Below are 21,350 nucleotides of genomic sequence, written 5' to 3'. Positions count from 1 at the left end.
GCAAATAAGTACAACGTTCATTAGCGTCACACTTTATGGACCACCTCGTCAGACACACTGTGGACTCCCCCTCACCCCAACCACCCACCATATAAATCACTCATGAGTGATGGATGTTTACAAGGAAGTGTACGACACTTAAACACATTATCATATTACAATTGTCGACTTTTCGGTATTGTACTTAGGTACCGAAGTACTTCCTCTGTGGCTTCCTCTACCATCAGGCTTATGACAGACCTCGGCATTCATGGACAGGCTCTGTGGCAGACAATAAGATCAGTTTATGAAGTGGCCGAAAGCAGAAGTCAGTGGCTGTTGATCAAGTCCCAGGACCCTTGCTGGGCTCAATGGAAAGGGGGGCACACATGGGACGCCAGGTGTTGGCGATGAGATATCTGGAAGTGTCATGGGCCACTCAGTGGGCTTCTCAGTGGGCCATCATCCAAACACCAATGAAGGCAGGTGCCCGCCTGACGACCCTAACTAACCCTTCCTGCCCTTCGCCAAGGATAGGCTGTGGGGGGAAGAAGGGAGGCCGAGCGACAACCCGGTGGACGGGATGGTTTTTCACTGCCTCAATCCACCCCCCCAGGCTGTAGTTGGCCTCCTTTGATGAAAGGCCAAAACATCCTGTGTGATTCAATGGTACACTACTGATGATGTGTCACAAAAATAAAACATTAAATTATATTAAAAATAAATAATTGTTGCCCTCGAAATTAGCTTTTATATATATATTTTTTATTTTATTTTATTCGTCATATATTTTCTTTTTTTATTAAAAATGTAATTGAAATGAAAAAAATTGAAGATGAAAATGACACTGAAAATAAAAATACACAAATAAATAAATGAATGTAAAGATACAAAAAAAATGTAAATGTTGCCCTCAAAATTAGCTTTTTTCATAAAAATCTCAGCAAATATTTGAATTACTTACAATTAGATATTCATTCATTCATTTTCTTATCGCTTATCCTCAAACAAACAACCACAATTAGATATTTTGTAAATTAACATTTTAACATTCTCTTTCAATTCAATACGTGCTATGGAAATTGTATTGTTAGCTCTGTATCCCAGAGTAATTCATCCTTTTCATGAATCTTCCCAAACTGATGTTGAATAGCTTTTCAATGATTTTGGAAAATTGCGGGAGAAAAGGAAACTGGTCGGTATCTTGTGAATATATGTTTTTCTCCAGTTTTGAAAATTGGTCCAATGTTGGCTGTTTGCATTTTGTTTGGAAATATACCTGACTGAATGATGATCTGATTAATTAACCCTTTTTATCGTTTCCATTTAAATTCCATTACAAGTTCATGTTTTTGCTTTACATTTGTTGACACTATCTATCATTTTAAACCTTCCAACTACCTCTCTCATTTTTGGCATTTCCATCTGTGAAATATTGGGTAATCTGCTTGCTTAGTATGATTCCTGATAATACAGAGTCAACAAGATTGTAAAGAGTATGAATCAAAGCTGGTGTTACAGTATACGGTATCGATGAAAAGATGTTTACCAGGCAAAGTAGGCTGCTGCTGGGACGGAAAGAAAAACGCATGAAAGGAAATAAAGCAATCCCAGAGGAGGATTTCTTTGAGTCTATAAGCACTAGAGCATATTCAAATACAAGTCGATGACAATCACCTCTACGATGTCAATCAGGCCCAGCAAAAACAGCGAAGCGTTCGCTGGCGTTCGCTAAAGCATTCTTGAAATTCACTTTGGCCGTAAGCCTGGCGACTCATCCGCCGCTTCAAGAATCTGGCCCGTACTGTCCCAGTGTGGGCCAGGAATGCAAGAAGGCACTTTGGAGAAAAGCAACCAGCATCCTTGGCGAGCTCAGGAATGCAGGAGGCTCCTCCAGTCCACTTTGAGACCACTGTGATATTTTTAAATTGGCTGAAATACACATTAAAGTTCGGCATGGAGGGGGCCAGTTCATTATTCTTTACGTTCCCTGTACATTACTGGACATAAGACTCTGCACTGCACATGCACAGGGGTCAGAGGGTGCACGTGGTTAGAAGATGCACACACAACAACAGTTTGTTCTGAGGTGAGGAAAATAACTGTAATCTATCTTTAGCCCAAACGACATAATTGCACACATTTGCTTTGCAGCGCCATTGTCAAGGATGAAAAATGACGGTTATCAAAAGGATGTGAAGTGGACGGTGCACGGCAGAAAAAACTAACTCCTAAATTCTCTTTTTTAAAGCCAACTTCATCAAACGCTGCTTCCACCTTACGTGATCATAACACTATGCTAGGATTTATTGTTAAGGTTGACTTAACATTACTTACTTACTTTCAAGAAAACCACAACAAAAAACTACATGACAAAGTATCGTAATCTACTCATTTCATTTTAAAATAAGACTGTATGACTGACAAAAGGTCTCATTCCATTGATGCCGTTGTTCTATGGAACAACCACGGCAAGGTCCTTGACCATTGCACGGAGTAAGCCTTCTTCCTGATGGTTTGGAGACAAGAGATGACAAAAACGGACACGTTGCATGTCTGCCAAGCATGAGGCAGACTATTCACCTCGGCAAAAAAGTTTGCCAGATAGGGCCCGAGGAGTAACAGTTACCATCATTGATGATACCAAATTCTGTCAGCAGGTAAACCACGGTTTGTAATTCTAAGCCGCTGCTATTTTCTTCGGCTTTTTTTTTTTAAGTTTTCTTAATGGTTATTAGTAGCACAAATCTACAGTTACAGTTTGTCAAATCCAACTTTGTTTGTGTCGTTCTTACCGCTAACTGTGCACAAACTACAGAGAAATCTACATTAAAATAACAGGAAAAAAAGATGGTAAAATGCTGCCCTATTGTAGGAACCATCAAGAACGATAAAGATGCTATCTTTGAACATGTGAAATGGGCAGTGATAACTAAGCAGTGTAGTGGTCTGGTAATTGAGATGGTCGCGGGTATGCTGGAGCCTATCCCAGCTGTCTTTGGACAAGAGGTGGGGTACACCCTGGACTGGTGGCCAGTCAATCACAGGGCACATATAGACAAACAACCAAACAATTTGCCATCGCCAATTAACCTAGCCTGTTTTTGGGAGGAAATCTGAGTACCCGGAGAAAACCCACGCATGCACGGGGAGAACATGCAAACTCCACACAGAGATGGCCGAGGATGGAATTGAACTCCGGTCTCCTAGCTGTGAGGCCTGCGCGCCAACCACTCGTCCGCGTGCAGCCACTGTAACATTATAATATTGTTAAATCACCCCAGAAGTTATTGTGTCTATTTCCAGCATTTGCTTTGTAAAGGGGTACGAGCACACAAAGAGGTTGAAAAGTTGGTGAGGCACAAAAGAAAAGGGGGCAGTGAATAATTGATGACAATTAAAAAATCATGTGTCTTAAATGTCACTAAATCCTCCTGTCCAAAATCGGCTGTATAAAATATGAATAGTGTTGTACTACGGGCCTGATAGAAAACACCCACTACATGTACAAACAACAACAAATATTGCACAAAGACAAAACTGCATCACATGCGTTATGCCCCCGTGTGTGCATGCATGCGTGTTGTATTGGGGACTTAGACAAAGAAGAGTAGAAGAACGGCTCGTCTATATGAAGGTCTGTCTCATGGAGCCAGTGTGTTATTGCTAGGATGAAAGTGGACCACCTGTTCCAACATTTTCACATTCAGTCAAGACGAGCTCGCATTTGAGCTAATGGCCATCTGTTTTGTTTTGTTATGGAAATATTGAACATAGATGTGTTGGGAAAACTTCTTGAATGCATCGGATAAAAAAAAAAAAAACCTATGCACTGTTACCACTCAGTGACCAATTGGGGGGGAGCGGCACCCCTGCAACTTTGTGTCGACAGCCAAACCTCCACCACGCTGCATTTGCGCCACTTTAAGATGAGATATATCTCAAATCAATTAGAGCGCAGCCATTAGCCTTATCAGCGCACGCAAACACAATACTCAGAGTCGTATCGGCAACAGAGAGTCGGCTAATCGGCAGATAAAGAGAGTCGATATAGGATTAATTAATATACCTAATGCTCACTTAATTTGTGGTAATACATTCTTTTACATAGTTTAAAAGGGCTGTTATTGGAGGGTAATGGCTTTTTAGTACAGACACATTATGTAGTGTGTATGTACACAATAAAAGTCAACATCAGCACGCTCCCTTGTGTTTATCTTACTATATCTCTGCTAACCACCATCTCCATCAATCATATATCATGCTGCTTCATGTGCCACCTCAAATACTACTGTACTTTGTTTTCTTTGGCTCACCCCATTCAGAACCGCATTCTATTTTCACACGTGTTTCACACATTTTCAGCAAATACATATTCACTCATCTGGACACAGTACATTAGAAGTACATTAAATATGATGTATATATGGTACAGGTAAATACAGTACATTAGATGTACATTAAATATGATGTAAATATGGTATATAAACCTGACATAAATATGGTACATTAGAGGTAAATACAGTACATTAGAGGTACATTAAATATGATGTAAATATGGTATATAAACCACAACAAATATGGTACATTAGAGGTACATTAAATATGATGTAAATATGGTACATAAACCATGACATAAATATGGTACATTAGAGGTAAAAACAGTACATTAGAGATCCATTAAATATTATTTTAATATGGTATATAAACCATGACATAAATATGGTACATTAAGAGGTAAAATACGGTACATTAAATACGATGTAAATATGGTACATGTATATGTGGTACATGAGAAGTACATCCAGTACATTAGACGCAAGTTAATTATTATATAAAAAAATGGTACGCATTTGTCATATTTAATATCACAAGAGGTACAAATATGTAGGGATGCCACCAATTTCGATGGAAAAGCATGCGATGGGCATACGTACACCGATCAATGCCTTTCAAAGAGCCATCACAATAAAGGATGACCTGTGGCTCATACTACGTATAGCAGCGTAGTAGCGTCCCGCTCTAATGTCTTGGCTAGTGTCCCCTCTCCTACTCCTTCCCACTGAGCAGGCGTGCAGCACAAAAAGCCAACATGTATGCCATTTGTAAGAGTGATGTAAAGTTTGTATGCTGCAACTCATGCCATATCTAGTGGGGGTAGCATGTTAAAAAGTTTGAATTTAATCCGGCCTTTGAAGAACAAACACTCGGCGGAGTGTGCTGAGCTTGACGCTCACGGTACAACAGCAGTCACTGAATTCATCGGACGGGATGACCAGCCTCTCTCAGTGACTTGAAGCCCTGCTATGTGCAACCTGGAAGTCAGTGTACTCTCCTGATCAGCATTGAGTGAAGGCGGAGTGCAGTCCATCAGAGTGCTGCCTTTTCAACTCAAAGGTTTTTGAGAATGTACATGACCACTGATGAGATCCGAGGTTGCGGTACCCCCGAGGTAAGTAGACAACACCTGTGTGGAGGCCATTAACAGACACGGATCACACAGCCGCGATGAGCGACAGTGGCCCTGCCAGCCACAAGGGGATTTTACACCACCTCCATCCAGGTGTGCACGGCTCGGAAAGATTTATCTGACAACAGGAACAGCTGCACGGGCTACCAAAGGTCTTTCAACCAAGTACCGCATGAAGGTCCATTCCACAAATACAACTGCAATTATGTCCGTTACAATAGTGCATAAGCAGCATATCTATCACTATAATGCACAGCAAATACAATGTTGGTGGTCAACACCCGTATTGATCAGATAATGGATGCTCATTGTGCCATATTGCCGTGAGAATCAAAAGTGGTCTGTAAAACTTCATGGATTCAGATTGAATTTGAAATCTGAAGACTCTTGTCCATGTATTTGTCACGTCTCGTCTTGATTACTGTAATGTGCTGCTTTCTGGTCTTCCGATGGCAAGTCTCAAAAGCCTGCAGTTAGTACAAAATGTTGCAGCACGACTTCTTACAAGGACGTCTTAGTTTGACCGTATCTCTCCAATACTAGCCAACCTAAACTGGCTCCCAGTTCATTTAAGATGTGACTTTAAGGTTCTGCTTCTTGTATACAAAATATGACATGGGTTGGCACCTTCTTATCTGGTTGACCTAATAGTACACTATGCTCCATCTAGAAACCTACGCTCACAACATGCCGGTCTTCTCCTAATGGCATTACTTGTTGGACCTGGACTATTCAACTATATTTAACAGTCACATGTTAACCTCTCAACATCCATTGCAGCCTGGTCATCCTAGAAGGGGGATTAACCCATCTGTGGTCCCTTCTCAAGGTTTCTTTTTCCTTAATGGGTTTTTTCCTTGCCCTGATGGGGTTTCAGATCAGGGATGTTGTTTATTGTCTATCATCTACTGTATCTACTGTTGCCTGCTTGTTAAGGCCCTTTGAGGCTCTTTTGTGTTTAAGGGCAATACAAATAAACTTGACTTGCTGCTTATACAGTGGGATGGGGGGGTATAATCTTATGACATCTCCTACACTTCAGAACTACTAATACTGTGCCGCTCACGAGTCAGTGAGGAAACAGTAGCTCTTTCTTTGGCAGGAGCCAATCGCGACCTATAAGGGAACTCATGACGAGCTTGTCAACCTATCAGAAATCGTCATTAAAAAACAGTCTGACTCACAGTGTCACCTTAGATAGGACGCTATAATCATCACACAGCAACTTAACACTGACTTACACAGCTATGATACTTTTTACAAGACACGGAAAATGAAAAAAAACAACTAACTTCTTCCCATTATGCATTATTCCCAGCAGAGCAGTTCATTCAATTTAATTTTATACCACTTAATTCTCATTAAATTCAGACGTTTTTCTTATTATACTAACATTTTATTTTTCTAAAAGGTTACCGCAATTTTTTTAATGTTTCTTGTGTAGTTGTGTTTTCAGAATGTGCCAAGTGGTAATGAAACCCCAGCCACGGGCCAGAAATGGCCCCTGTGCTATACTTTGGACACCCTGTGCTAACATGTCATGGCCAAATAGGTCCACTGCATTTCCATTCTTTCCTATGAGAAATAGTTTCTAAACCTGAACAAATGTAGGTTACAGTAACAAATATTTGGGAGTGAAAAGAAAACACAAAGAGGGGGTAGGAAATACCGTACTGTACTTACCCAAACTTTTACTACAAGACGATGGCAGGTTCAACACAACACGGCCCCTGAAACAACAACAAGAAAACTTTCAATAATGAGCCAAGGAACAACGCAAGTGTAAAAATACATTTGTTTGCATGTGGACCGCTTGGTGGGAGCTGTCCAATCTCAGGTGGCAGAAGTTTGCTCATCTTCTTGCGCTTGCCTGTTTATATACGCGCAGGAAGTTATAGCATTAAAGTGCAAACGCTAACACAATCAAAAAGTTAAACACTAACTTTTGACTGCAGGGGATAAATTGAAAAGACCATAATTGTGACTGAAATTTCTATTTCTGGTGCTGGGAATGTCCTACATTCGCTTTGGATACAGGTACAGGGTGGGGGTGGAATGATTTTTTATTTTTCGTCTCCAGGGCCCAAAGATGTGTGTTGTTCTTGCTGAGGAAGCCTTTTGTTGCTGTAAATTGACAGTGTCAGTTTCCCACTTTGCCACATATACTGTAGGGAACAGTGATGCTCCATACGATTGGCGTCAGTCAATGTGACAGTTGTTGTTTTTTCTCCTCTCTTAAAAAGGGAGGGGAGGAAGAAGAGTGGAGAGGGGAGGTTGTTACTTTTTTTCTACATCTGAACTTCCGAGCCGAGGAAGCAGGAAGGAATAGAAATTAATACACCTACACTCCCCTTTTCCCTTTAGGACGGCAACAATCTCTTTGTACTCGCATCATAATTACTGGTGGGCGCCAGTTTGGATGTTATCCATGCCTCCTTCGCACTTTTTTTGCAAGTATAATTTGGAGTACATGCAACTGACAACCAAGACTTTTTCCTCAACTTTGCTACCGAGTTTATTTCCAACATTCTCATGTTATGAGACCAAAAAAAACAAACAAAAAAAAGGTCTTTATGTCGTGTTCCTGTCGTCACCCTTGTAGCAGCCACGAGCCCGGCACGCACCCAAGTTGTTGGTTTTATACCCAGACTATCGAAAGGGATTTCAAGGTATTTCATAAAAACAGCAGTATGTCTACTATTCATTTTTTTTTAATAAGTAATTCTACTGGTAATAATAAAAACAATAATAATACATCTGTTTTTCATTATTTAGTAATTCAATATTTTATTACTATAATGTTGTTTTCTTAAAGTAACATTTATAGAGGCAAGTAAGTTAATTCATTGATAAATGTTTTTTGGGGGGGTTGTATGGAAAGAAAAACATTTCAAGGGTTTTTATTGAACAGAAGTATGTATAAAATATTTATACATACATATACATTTTTATTTAAAGTATGTAAAGTATGCTTGTATTTTATTCAATTTATTATTATTATTAAAATTATGTTTTCTTAAAACATGTAGCCCAATGTAAAAAAACAAGCACGTAAAGACTTTTTTTTAAAACGTATGTTCGTATTTTATTCCATTTATTATTAATGCACATCTTTTTTGTCTCATAATGTAATAAATACGTTTAAGGTTTTCATTGAATAGCTGCATTTTTCCTGCATTTGTGCAATTACATTTTATAATAATTTCAAATAATCAGAATTCCAATAATAATAATATTAATAACTGCAAATTTATTTTTATGGACATATAAATTCAATTCTAAATCATAGGAAATAAATCTGAACATTTCACATCAAAAAACAGCCTCATGGTATCCTTCACGCAGCACGTCTCCCTCTTCTGCTATTTCAGTGAGCGTATACATAAATAAATATAAAGATGTATGGGAATAAGCGCACATGACGCCTCCATGGAGACTTTCTAAGTGCTCCCACAGTGGACGGCCTGATTGGATCCTAATGTTTATAGCCTGAAAAGGTAGAGCCAGCCAATGAAAAATACATACCCATGAACACACCTTGAGCCTGGGGGATGTATTTATAGACGCTTGCCTTACGGCTAAGTGAACGTTACTCATGTTCAGGTATTGCTTAGTGAGTGACATGTGGGAAAGAAAGCCCAAAAAGGTAGAAAATACTGCAAATATAATTTGAACAAACTTCTACAATATGCTCGCTCGGCTCGTTGAAACCTTTTCCCACAAGAAATAGATGGGTTAAGCTGCCACCTCATTAAGTAATATTCTTTACTGGCATATAAGTGTAAAAAGAAGTTAACGACTGCTGAAAAGGTCCAATTTATAGTGAGCTTGATTAGAGTTTACCAAAGAACCGCAATCTACTGGTGGCAGTGGTGGAATGCTTTTGGGAGCGGCAGAACACTAGGACTGTTTCATGACCATAACAATGCCATGCATTAGGGCAGTAATGACAAAGTGTTGGGGGGTTTTGGCGTTGGAAGTTATTTGCAAGGTCAAAGGGGATTTATTTGTGAGATTAGGGCGCACGTCTAATGTATGGGATCTGTCTGTTGTTAACATAAGTGACCTCAAACTTGACACGTAAGGTTCCATCTCTCTCTCGGGCGTCAGCTTTCAGACTGAAAACTCAAGCGAGGTCGGGGTGGGGGGTTAATGTGCAACACTGAGATGGGTGGCGCTACCGTGATCCACCATGCACGCTAGGATACATATCGTGCAACTAATGAACCCTAATCCATTAATGAACCCTTTTGTGAGGACTAAAGATGCGACATGAGACGAGAGCGAGCGAAAGCGAAGCTTTGTGCGGAAGTCCCCTCCACCTCTGGCGGCACACTTGTAACAGCATTAACCGTGCTTTAAAGTCCAAATCTTCCAGCATTAAGGCTCTTAGCGGCAGCATAAATACATGCCTTCCATTTGGTTAAGCCCCGGCTTTTACTTTTTTTTTTTTTGTTTGTTTGTTTGGTTTGGTTTCTGTGCCCCCTGTGGAATCCAATATAGGTTAATCAAGAGCGAAGTCACTGACATCCTAAAGAGAAGACAAACAAAGAACGCCAATGTAAAGTGACTCGTCTATAATAGATGCGCTTGTGCTGCTCCAAAAAGACGGAGCGATGCAAAGCGACTTGACAAGGCGGTCATTTTCCAGTGGGTAAACCATAGATTTATTCAATTTCGGAACTAATGAAACATACTGGAAAATATAGAGAAGAAGTTATATGTTTATACATATATTTCAAGGAAAAATAACATCTCAGATGTGTGATATAGATGAAAAAGTCTATTTTTAGTACCAACTTTGTTCTTTTTTCCTAATTTTTGTTAAATTTTCCCAATTTATGGACACCACTGTAGCTTAATCACATGACAAAAATGACAGGAAATGATCTGTTCCAGGGTCAGCTCGTTGCCATTACCAACCGTACTGTAAAACCAAAAGAAAAACTGCCACAAAAGCCAAAGAAAAAGTACAGTCGGTGTTAATTCATGACACCTACATTCAAACTTAAAATAACAAAGCAACACTAACTAACTAAGACTTTTGCACTTTTACCTCCACTTTTTACAAAGGACCTCCTGTATTAACAGGGTTTGTTAATCACCTTAAAATGAACAACTTCTGCAAGAATGCCCCTCCCCAATCTATTTTTAATAAACCGCACTTATACATTCAAACTTTGAAAAGGAGTGAAAACTTTTGATTCATTCGGGAGACTTACAATGAATAATAGCAAGACCGAAGCATTTCATCATGATAAATGTTTGTCTTCTATCAAACATGGCCACCAACACAGGGATATAAAGTGGTGCGCGTGCTTGATGTATGGACGCTGTGCAGGCCGAGAGTGGGCTGAAGCGAGGCCCGGGTCCCAGGTGTAACATTGCCAGAAACACTGACACACGCTCACAGCCAAGACAATGATTTGGGTCAGTAGGTAATTGCATTCCGGGACCACAGGGGACTTGTTGGCAATTAATCCCGCCGACGAGCCGGCTGAAATATGCAGACGTCCCGTTTGCCGGTGGCCTGATGAATGCAGCTCTTTCTAGGCGCCACGGCGTGAAAGCTGTGACAAATGCTGACACGTTTGACTCAGCAAAGCGTCTTATGACACCACTGGAATGTTGCAGGACAGAAAAAGTGCTCTATTTGATGCGAGCGCACAATCATAAGTCTTCCCGCTCAATTTAGCGCCGGCGTCAACTCTTGTTGCTAAGTAGAAAAATCATACATCATCCCAGCCTCCAAGACTAATGGCTTAAACCTTCTAGAGTTGGGGAGAGACTATCATAGCAATAATACACCGTCCTTGTGTGCACTGTACAATAATCCAAAACTCAACATGCTGTAAAAAGTATAGTACAATGCAAGGGGGAAAACGGTTAAAAAAAGTGGGATATTTTCTCCCAGTGACAATTTTTTTTGTTCTAACCAAATTAAGATAATTCAGGGTGCACTTCACATGTCCAAGTCCAATTCTTTGGATAAGAGTGAGTGCTCTGATCCATAATCAACCATGGTACATGCATGCCCCCACCAGTTATCAATGATAAATGCCCCCTTTAGTTGTAGAAATAAAAAACACAAAGACCCAAAACAATCCACAGTCAAGTGTACAATAGTTCACTCACAAAAGCACACGGCCACGCGCCTTGTGTCATTTAATTCATGTGAGCACTCCTCCCACCAGTTATTAATGATAAATGCCACCTTTCACTGTAAAGATAAACAGAAATGCTCAAAATAATCCACAGTCAACATATGATGGCTCACGCACAATGTGCCATAATTAATATAATCGTTCCTCCCACCAGTTATTAATAATTAATGCCACCTTTCACTGTAAAGATAAACAGAAATGCTCAAAATTATCCAGGGTCAACATATGATGGCTAGCGCACAATGTGCCATAATTATTGTAATCGTTCCTCCCACCAGTTATTAATAATAAATACCACCTTTCACTGTAAAGATAAACAGAAATGCTCAAAATAATCCACAGTCAACATATGATGGCTCACACACAATGTGGCATAATTAATGTAATCGTTCCTCCCACCAGTTAATGATAAATGTCATCTTTTATTGTAAAAATGAACAGTTCTCTCCAGTTATTCATCATAGCTGTCACCTTGCACAAGAGAATAAGAACTAAAACACAAGGTCGGTAAAACTGTACAAATGATGTTTGTATGGATGGGTGTGCTCCTTGCTTTTGCAACTGTTGCAAAGCTGTCCAACATCCTCTCTGCTTGTGTCATTATAAAATGTGTGTATATTTTGTCATTAATGGCTGTGTGTTTTGGCAACAGGCCACCTCAGTAATTTGAGCGTCTTTAGAGACTGGCATCTGTCAGTGCTTGCGAGCGGGCGAGTGGATCAGACACAGAGCGCAAAGTGTCCTATTAGCCTGCAGCTAGCGCTCGGCTGCCTAATCTGCGCTTAATCACTTTGTGGCATCTGATGTTAAATGATAGGGGAGGACAGAGGAAATGTCATTTCTGGCACACCAGCCACTCGGGCTGTCTGCGACTGTCAGCCTCATGCCACGGTTTCCTTCAAGGGTTCAAAACGCTCAAGTAGGAAGTAGACATGTCAGACATGAGCATATTTGGTTTGGACTGGCAACACACATGCATTGCCGGCTGCGGGAATCGTTCACCTTCACTTTTCGTTTGGAGAAAGGTTTTGCAATGATATCCTACTGTAATGTTAGGTGGGACACACAAGCACCAGATCGCCGGAACAACAGGCATTTATTGGCTCACAAAAGGCACACTAATCCCCAACACAGGTTACTGTTGTGGCCATAACCCATCCCAAGCTGAAACTCACATTTGAACCTCCAAAATCACTTCCTGTACGCCCAGCTCACCTAGCACGGGAACACATTTACAGCAACACACATAAATCTTATTCTATATTGGGTAACAGGAGGGTAAAAGTGACGGTCGGGGTGCAATTTCATGTCTCGAGGGCTCTAATAATGATTTTAAAGACATTTAGAAGATCATAAACAGGTTTTATGTGTTTCCACTATGAAAATATTCAATTTCCCAACCAATTAATTTAAAAAAATTAAGTGTTAGTGTATCACTAGTCATACACTAGTTGGCCATACTCGTCAAAAGCTAGGCTGCATGCATGTATTTGTTGACAGAGTAAATGCATGATGTAAACACAGATCCATTATAATATATTTATGAGTAAAGATGGGTAGGGTCAAATCTGTTCTGTGGTTGTCCAAATTCGAATGTGGCGGGCCACCATGAATAAATGAATGTATGGGAATTAAACATTTAAAAACATGGCGTAAATACTTTTCAGCCCATTCGCTATAAAACGCCCACATCCTCTGGCAACATGTGTGGCTGTTTTGAAAACAAATGAGCGCAAAAAGGCCCAACAATAGTCTGTTCATGATTTATGCTGAAACAAACAAAAAAATGAAAGCCACAGGTGAGCGCAAGAAGTCAACATTCAAATGTGGAAAGTCGACCCTGGCTTTGGGAAAAGTGAAGCATCAGAGAGTTTATTAAATCACCCCATCCAGCTCAGGGGGCAAAATAGAGCAAATCCAAAAATCCTTAAAAAGTGCTTAAAGCCTGAGAGGAATAAATGGAAATACTGGTGGCGCTCCCACTATGGCAGACGTTTGCCGATAATCTCCAGCGTGCACTCCATAAACCGTCAGGAATAAATAGCTGTTTGGAGGCTCGGCATCCCTTTAAGACAAATCAAGACTTTAAGCACAAAAACAGAAAGTAATCAAATCCTTAAAGTGATTCTTGCTTAATGACTATCATAATCTCCACTTGAGCTCATTCGGATCGGCGCTGTAATTGCTCCGGTTAATCGTGCATTAATTTGTTGACGACATTCTTTTGGACCACTTGCCAGCGTCTTGAAATTAAGGCTGGGTAAGCGGAGGCAGGCTGGATTAAGGCTGTTGCAGATGCAACACATCTGTACAGTCGGCATGTCCACTGAAGAGCATCAAAATATTTTTTATGGGGTACTTGAACATATATAGGATTCAATCAACAACATCAGAAAATACTGCAGCAGGTATTGTATGGGAATGCTGCTCTACTACATCATAGCAGATGGAGCATACGGTGGGGCTTTCACATCCAATCTGATACCGAAATTGGACATCAGCCAATACCGATATTGATCACATGACAACACAAAGTAGTGTGTAATGTTAGAAAAGGTGAAAATGTGATATTACTCATAGAATAGGTAGCAGTAGTAGGCATGAGGAAAAAGAGAGCCATTTACTTAATACTACTACCTATAGTAGTATAATACTACCTTATACATGTGGTGTACAGTTTCATCCACAATGTAGTGACAACTGGGCATACTTTTGTGAAGCTCGAGGTGCTCAATGAAGCGTTTGAGCACAGCATTACTCACCAGACAAGAGCTCATGCTTTTCTGTTACAGCTAACGACTCTTTGCCATCCTGTGGGAGTTTCCCATGTGATGCTGTTTCATATTTGCAATGAGATTGCTGGTACTACACTTCCCCAGTTCTGCGCCACCACAAAAAACTTGACAAGTTTTACTGCCACACGGCAGTACAAAGGGACTCAAAACTGAGTTCAGGCAAAATGTGTGCCTTCAAAAAGGTGGAAGGTAAAGATAACACAGTCCAATCGTACAAGATACCAGCGATGAGATAAGCAAGGCCTCTTCATCGCTGAGGCCCTCAAGCACCCAGTTCAAGCCCATTAAGCGCTCTCCTCGAACCGCCAAAAGCAACCGTTTGAAGCATGAAAGAAGGCGCTGGAAGGAAGGTCAGCAGTCTTAAAAAGTACATAGAGTACAGTAGAAGTGGATGCCTCAGCCAGGAATACCTGCCAAACCGCACCGAAACTTAATGTGCGAGTGGAGAAAGACAACTTGTATCCTCACTACGCTTCTAAGGAGACACCACCTCAACAACAACATGCTAAAGTCAGACCCCATATAATACAATGAACGCACCGAAGCAGACAAAGCGGCAAATAAAAGCCCAAGAGGATACTCACAGTTCCTCTTCGGATGAGCGAAGCACTTTAATGGCAGTCACTTGGACAAGTTGAAATCTTTGTGCAGCAAGAAGTGACTCATATCCCTTCTCCCAACCGCTGTCAAGCATCATGAGGAGGTAAACATTTCCAAATATGGAGAAAGTATGAAGTCAGCATTGAGTGCAATATTAGTTTGGTCTGCTTTCTCTGGGAATGTCAGCTTTGTTCCACAGAGCCACTTCGTCAGACCTTACTTTTTAGCTTGCAATAATAATAACAACAACAACAACAACATGGCTTTTGTTCAATCAGACGAGAGGGGCCAGGTTATGAACATAAATATAAAAAGATGGTCAATTTACTCTGAGAGGCTGAGGCTGCCGTGTACCACACACACACACACACACAGATTACATTCCAGTGATTAAAAAGGTATAATTAAAGTCTGATTACTCCCCAGGAGTGCCGCGGGTCAGCGGTGATGAGGGTGATATTAACAGCAGCTTAGGGGAATATACCCTTATAACTGGGATACATTTACATTAGTAACACACGAAGAAATAAAAATCATATAGTCTGTCCACTTAAACACATTCACCAGCTGTCATCCGCATTTTGGCCAATCAGACGCCTGACAAATCAATGCTTCTGTTCATTAATACAGTAATCAATACAGTAACCTCATTTATCGCAGCAAAGTAGAATTCCTTATTTACTAATGGAATATGTGGGTAGTTATTAGAGCCCTCTAGACATAAAATAACACCCCTATAGTCACACTGACCTTTTATCCAATGTAGTAGACATAATCAGACAAGATAAACAGTTACATGCACGTGTGTTATAGCCAATTATGCAAATTAGACGATTCTCTAACTCCATCAGCAAGCTCCATTCCCTCAAACTTGGTCATTTTGTAAGACTTTACTCATTGGCACAGATATTGTACATTTGTAGCCATCCAAATGTCCCATTTGCAATGTTACCAATGCCTTACATGTACACCCATGGGTGTCCAAACCACATAGTGAAAAATGAAAGAATGCAACATTTGATATTTTGTAAAACAACAGATGCAACATGCTAAGAAGCCATATGCAAGATATTTAAAAAAAAAGCTGCATCTCAGCTTTGTCATATACTGTAGGTGAAAAAGCCTGTTATCAGTATTAAGGTTGCTGGGGTTTGTGTCCCAAATATTTATTTATTCATACCTTTCATAATATCATGACTATTCCCAGAATTTGTTGGGTTTATTTCCATGATATTCTAACTTTTTCTTGAACCTAATTTTCTAAAAATTTAAATTTATTTATTTGGTTTCTCATGATATTACAACATACATTTTTTTTACCGTTTGTATTGAGTTGTGGTCTCCTATAGAGCAGCTACACACAATAACCCGCATAGAAGCATGCCCACTCTACTGTGGCCCAAAGTGCTTCCTAACTATGAACCATATAAGGAAGTCTGCCGCTCTGTGATGTCACAAAGGACCGGTTTACCACGCCTTTTCAAACCGAGCGTTCTAAATGCGCAGACCTCATTATCTGAAACTTTGGCTTCGTTTATCATTAGAATAAAACATTCTAACGACATTTATAGGTCAGAAAAGTGGAAAAAGCATAATAGGTCCCCTTTAACTCTTTACTACTATAATGACATTATTTTATTCATAAAATTACAACTTCTGACTTGATTATTTTAAAATTACTTTCTGATGTTTTTATTATATTTTCAGTATGTGGCCAATTAAAAAAATTAAAAATAAATATAAACAGCCATGGGCTGCAAATAGTCACTAGGTCACACTTTGGACACCACTGATGTAGACCTTGTACATGCAGAGAAAAACTATTTTGCATTTCTCTCCCCTTATAGGTTGAAATGTTAGGTAAGCAGCAAGCCAGCTGAGGCCAATAAATTCTCTGCCAAGTTGAAAACATCTCCATCGTAGTATATTCCTGTAGGAGCTCTGGGCCTTGCCCGTTGAACAAGACCAAACACATACTGCAGATGTTATTAACTGGGAAGAAACTCGCCAAGATCACATTACTGGAATTCTCACCCTGCAACCAAACTATGTACACACAAGTGGACGCGCTATGAAGGCGGTCTTCCCCGGCTAATATTAAACGGACAATGTGTCTCCGTGACGGTTGACATCAGCCCTGTGTGGATATGCGGGCCGTCTGAGCCTGGTTGGCGGCACTTTCTGTTTAGTTCCTGATAAAAAATATGGGCAGCACTCAACCTGATAGCTGGCTCAGCACATTTGTGACAAAATGATGGCAGCATACAAACATCGTAAAGAGATGTGGTCTAATTATTGCCTCTATATAGGTAACAATTCAGACAGCAGAGAGCATTTTTAAAGTCAAATCTCAAAATGGACACAAAGCATGCATTATTGGTTGTGTTTTACTTTTGTGGATGTTGCTGGTGTCAAACAAGTGATTATACTCTTGTATATACAGTATACACATTTAATTATGTAAGTGTCAAAGTTGTCCCACTAACTAACTAAAAGGTCAGATCAGGTCTTGACCCAAATCACCACCATTGGCTGGAGCGTCATAGCCGTTTTAGAGCCCAAAAGAGCAGCAGAAGCATCCTCTGAAGCCAATAATGGCGCCTTTGATCTTGGTGCCGCACCATGATAAAATAAAAGCTGCAACACCTTGTAAATAAGTTTTTTTTTATATATGTATACATATAAGTATTACATTGTATGAATGGACATACAGTATATACTATATCAGGAGTGGCCATTTTGGCCAGCGCGAAGGTAGTGTGGGCCCCGCGTCACCTACATCATAACCATCACCTTCTATAAGTCGTATGACATTAAGCCCCCTCCTGAATGTCGGCAGCCACACTCAGATAAACCAACTTACATCTTTATTATTGTGATTACAGACAATCTAACTGAGCGATAAGATGCCTACATGTAGAACTAAAGTTATCTGTTCCCTTGAAGTGGGTACTTGCATAGAAAAGGTCAAATGTTTCACGGGTGCGCTTCACGTCATGAACTCTACTATAGAAATAGAGTTTTCTCCACATTTAGTTTAGTTTGCCAAACTATTTCACAATGAATTGATAAATGTACCCATTAAGAGTTTAATATGTTGCCTTGACTTCAGCTCTTTTGCACAATCCTTTTAGTTTCTGGTATGTAGTATCTGTAATGTTTATTGGCCAATGCTAACTGGATGTAATACATGAAGTGTGAGTGTAATGAAATCTATGTGGCTATTTTCACTGACGTTCCACTCAGTTATTGTGCACAATTATGTGTATGGTGATTATCTTGATTGCCATATTGATTGACTTGTAAACTATGAAACTGTGAATGTGAAATACACCACCCGGATGAGCAGTCCCACCGTGCATTGACTGTTGTAAACTAGGTGTTTGGCAGATGCCATTTTCTTTTGAGTTTTTTGTTTTGAAATTATTCTTGAAAGGTTAGATCATTTTTCTCTGTATGTCAATATCCCAAACAAATGACATATGAGGAAAGTCCAGTTTAGGGATATAAAATAAAAATGATGTGAAAAAATATTGTCTCAAAGTGTAGTTTTGCTTTGAACATCACCTGATGATGTTTGCGTTGCGATTATCATTAAAATATCATTTCAGTCTGCCTGCATACTTATGGATAGCAACAAGATGCAACTTTCTACATGTTTGTCTGTGATGGAACCGGTTCAAAGGAGAGTTTCAAGATAAGGGAATAGTATGAACCCTCCTCCTAATCTTTGCAGATAAAATGCCCTGGACCAATGTTAGCGATGATTTTGTGCTGCGGCAAAGTATTTACCAAACGCATGATGTATCCTGCAACATTGAGCAACAAAGCCACAGACAAATTCCTGTTACGCAAGAGCAGATTACAAGTTTCTTGGATATTAATTTTCTCTCCGAAAGAGCCACTGGGGGAAGGGGCAGGCTGGAGGAGGAGGACATGCGGAATGCAGTGTAATTATTGCAAGTCAAGTAGTAAAGTGGGATAAACATGCAGTGCATGTGAGGACCCTCCTGTGTTTCCAGCGCCAGCTGTGCTGTTCCGTGACTTCAGCTGTGAAGAAGAGTTTCTAGGACGCGTCTCTCATTCAAATGGCAACATCAATTAGTGTTATTAAGAAACACACAACAGTACTGTTATGACAACACAAGGAAACACTTCAAATCACTTCCTTCTGTCTGCGCCCAGCTTGCCCTTGTGCACGAAGCATGTCTCCATGAGCTTTGCACAAACAGGGAAACCTCTAAAGTCAGCGTACAATTCAGAATGCGACCAAAATATTCCTATAAAACTACAACAATGCTTGACGTCTCTTAAAACTTCAACAAACTTCATAGGTTTAAATCAGCATGTTTTGCCTTTTCTGCTGACATTTCTTTGTTTTGTTTTTTTGCGACTTTCTCACTTTGCGACATGGACCGAAACTTGACTGTCGCTTTTATTGCAAAAGTTGATCCAATATCACAGGAGAACTGTTTTTCATCATTCGCTGGTGGCCCCTAAATACAACCCCCAGGGATCTACTGTAACAAGCTTCCATATGTCAGAACTTACAGCCACTTTCCAGTTATCAACCCACTCCAATTTTGAGCTTCAGGTAAAGAAAGGCCCGCCTACAATTAGAGCATTTATAGCGGGGCTGTCCAAACTTCTTCTAGGCAAGGCGACAAAGAGAAAAATGAAAGGACAAAAAGGTCACTTTAATATATACTTGACAAAAATCTTAAGACCAGTTGAAAAATTTGCACATTTGGACCTTAATGAGGTTGGAGGTGCCATTGCTGCTGAGGTTGAACGCATTAAGACAGACATTACAGAACAAAAAAAGTCAAGTGGTAGACACCCAAAAAATGACACATGCGCTGATCCGGAGGATCCAATTGGCTGAAGGCCCATACTGGTGCCAACTGCAGCGCAATAACCATCAGATGACCTGGTCTCCTTCAACGCCACAAGGCTGCCTGTTTAGACTTTGCCAGGGAGCATCAAACATGGCACATTGAAAGGTGGAAAAATGAGGATGGCTTCCAACGTTACTGGCATGACAAGGAGATCCCACGTGAGATGTTTTCTACCCGGCACAGTGGAGGGGTCCATCGTTATTCAGTGGAACACCGGCGCTTCAGGTGGTCGTCAAACAGCGTCCGGTTTTGTGCAGTTTTTTGACCAGGGCATCCCTAATGACTGAGGGCCCTGGTCTGTGTGGTAACAGCTGGGTTCTTCAAAAAGACAATGCTGCAGTTTGCAATGCTGGCTTGACCAAGGACTTCTTCAGGGAGAATAACATCACTCTTTTGGACCATCCCACATGTTCTCCTGATTTAAATCCTATAGAGAACATTTGGGGATGGATGAAAAGGGAAGTTTATAAAAATGGAAACACTGGCATCAAGCATGCCCAAACCAATTTTTGAAGTGATGAACAACAACGGTGGAGCTACTCATTACCGAGTCCTACTGAGACATTTTTTTGGTCTTAAATTTTAAATTGTTGTTTTCAGTAAATGACTTATTCCAAAGTACTTTTTGTCCCACTCTACCTATTTGCTTTGTCATATTATAGCTCGACTTAAAACCTTGCTAAGGTCCAAATGTGCAAAAGGTAAATTCTAGCTATTTTTCAACTGAAAACATGAGATTTTGATGAGGTTACAAGCTTATTTTCCAACAAAATACAACTTATTTGTTGTTGTTGTTTTCCTGTTTTTTTATCATATGATGACTATTTCAACTTTACTGCTACTAAAATTATATTTTTCCCTTGTAAAATTGTGTTCTAGTGTAAAATCTATGTCAATTCATAAAAATCAATTCATCTGAAGTTTATTCTTTCGATTCATCAAGTAATCTGTTAGGTCTAAAATGGAACAAAAATTAGTTAGAATCAGAAAAGAGGCAAAAATGTGGATAACCATTTCCTGATGCTGTTTGAATATCTTGTTTTGGTTAAAACACAAAGATAATATGTCTGCTTTCATGGACGACTGAGGAAATTCACATGTGAAAACAGCTGTTTTGATTTTGAAAAATCAATTAATATTGATTCATAGATTAATTGTTGGATTTCTGAATACTATTTTGGTATTTAGGTTCAAATTGGTCAATCTTGTCATTGACGATTGGACTATTATCAAAGTGGCTGCACCTGTACAAGCTCTTATCTTTCTGTAAATGTTCTGATGTTACGTTTTGCTCTCAGACGACTCATCCACAGCCTGGGAAGCCGCCGCTACTTCGCCGTTAAAATATGCCAGAATAACTTGACTGAACCCACCAGGAGGGTCTGCAGCTCAAAAGGCGGCGGAGGCGCGCATCTTTTTAACTTTAACATCATCAACACTGTCA

At 40.1% G+C, this 21,350-nt stretch overlaps 1 protein-coding gene across 1 annotated transcript in view; it reads right to left on the bottom strand.

Annotated features, from left to right (window-relative positions):
• Positions 1 to 21,350, bottom strand: part of lpp (LIM domain containing preferred translocation partner in lipoma) — a 144,214-nt gene that overhangs the window by 118,914 nt on the left and 3,950 nt on the right. Inside the window, exon 2 of the mRNA XM_058072881.2 lies at positions 7,133 to 7,179. The gene's annotated coding sequence lies outside the window, so the exon portion shown is untranslated. The remainder of the gene's footprint in view (positions 1 to 7,132; positions 7,180 to 21,350) is intronic.

This window comes from Doryrhamphus excisus, linkage group LG4 (genome assembly GCF_037039965.1).
Source record: "Doryrhamphus excisus strain RoL-2023G ecotype Guam linkage group LG4, RoL_Dexc_Guam_v1.1, whole genome shotgun sequence".
Taxonomy (NCBI): Eukaryota; Metazoa; Chordata; class Actinopteri; order Syngnathiformes; family Syngnathidae; genus Doryrhamphus; species Doryrhamphus excisus.
Note: the sequence above shows the minus strand (reverse complement) of the source record. Positions and strands in the feature narration are given on the sequence as shown.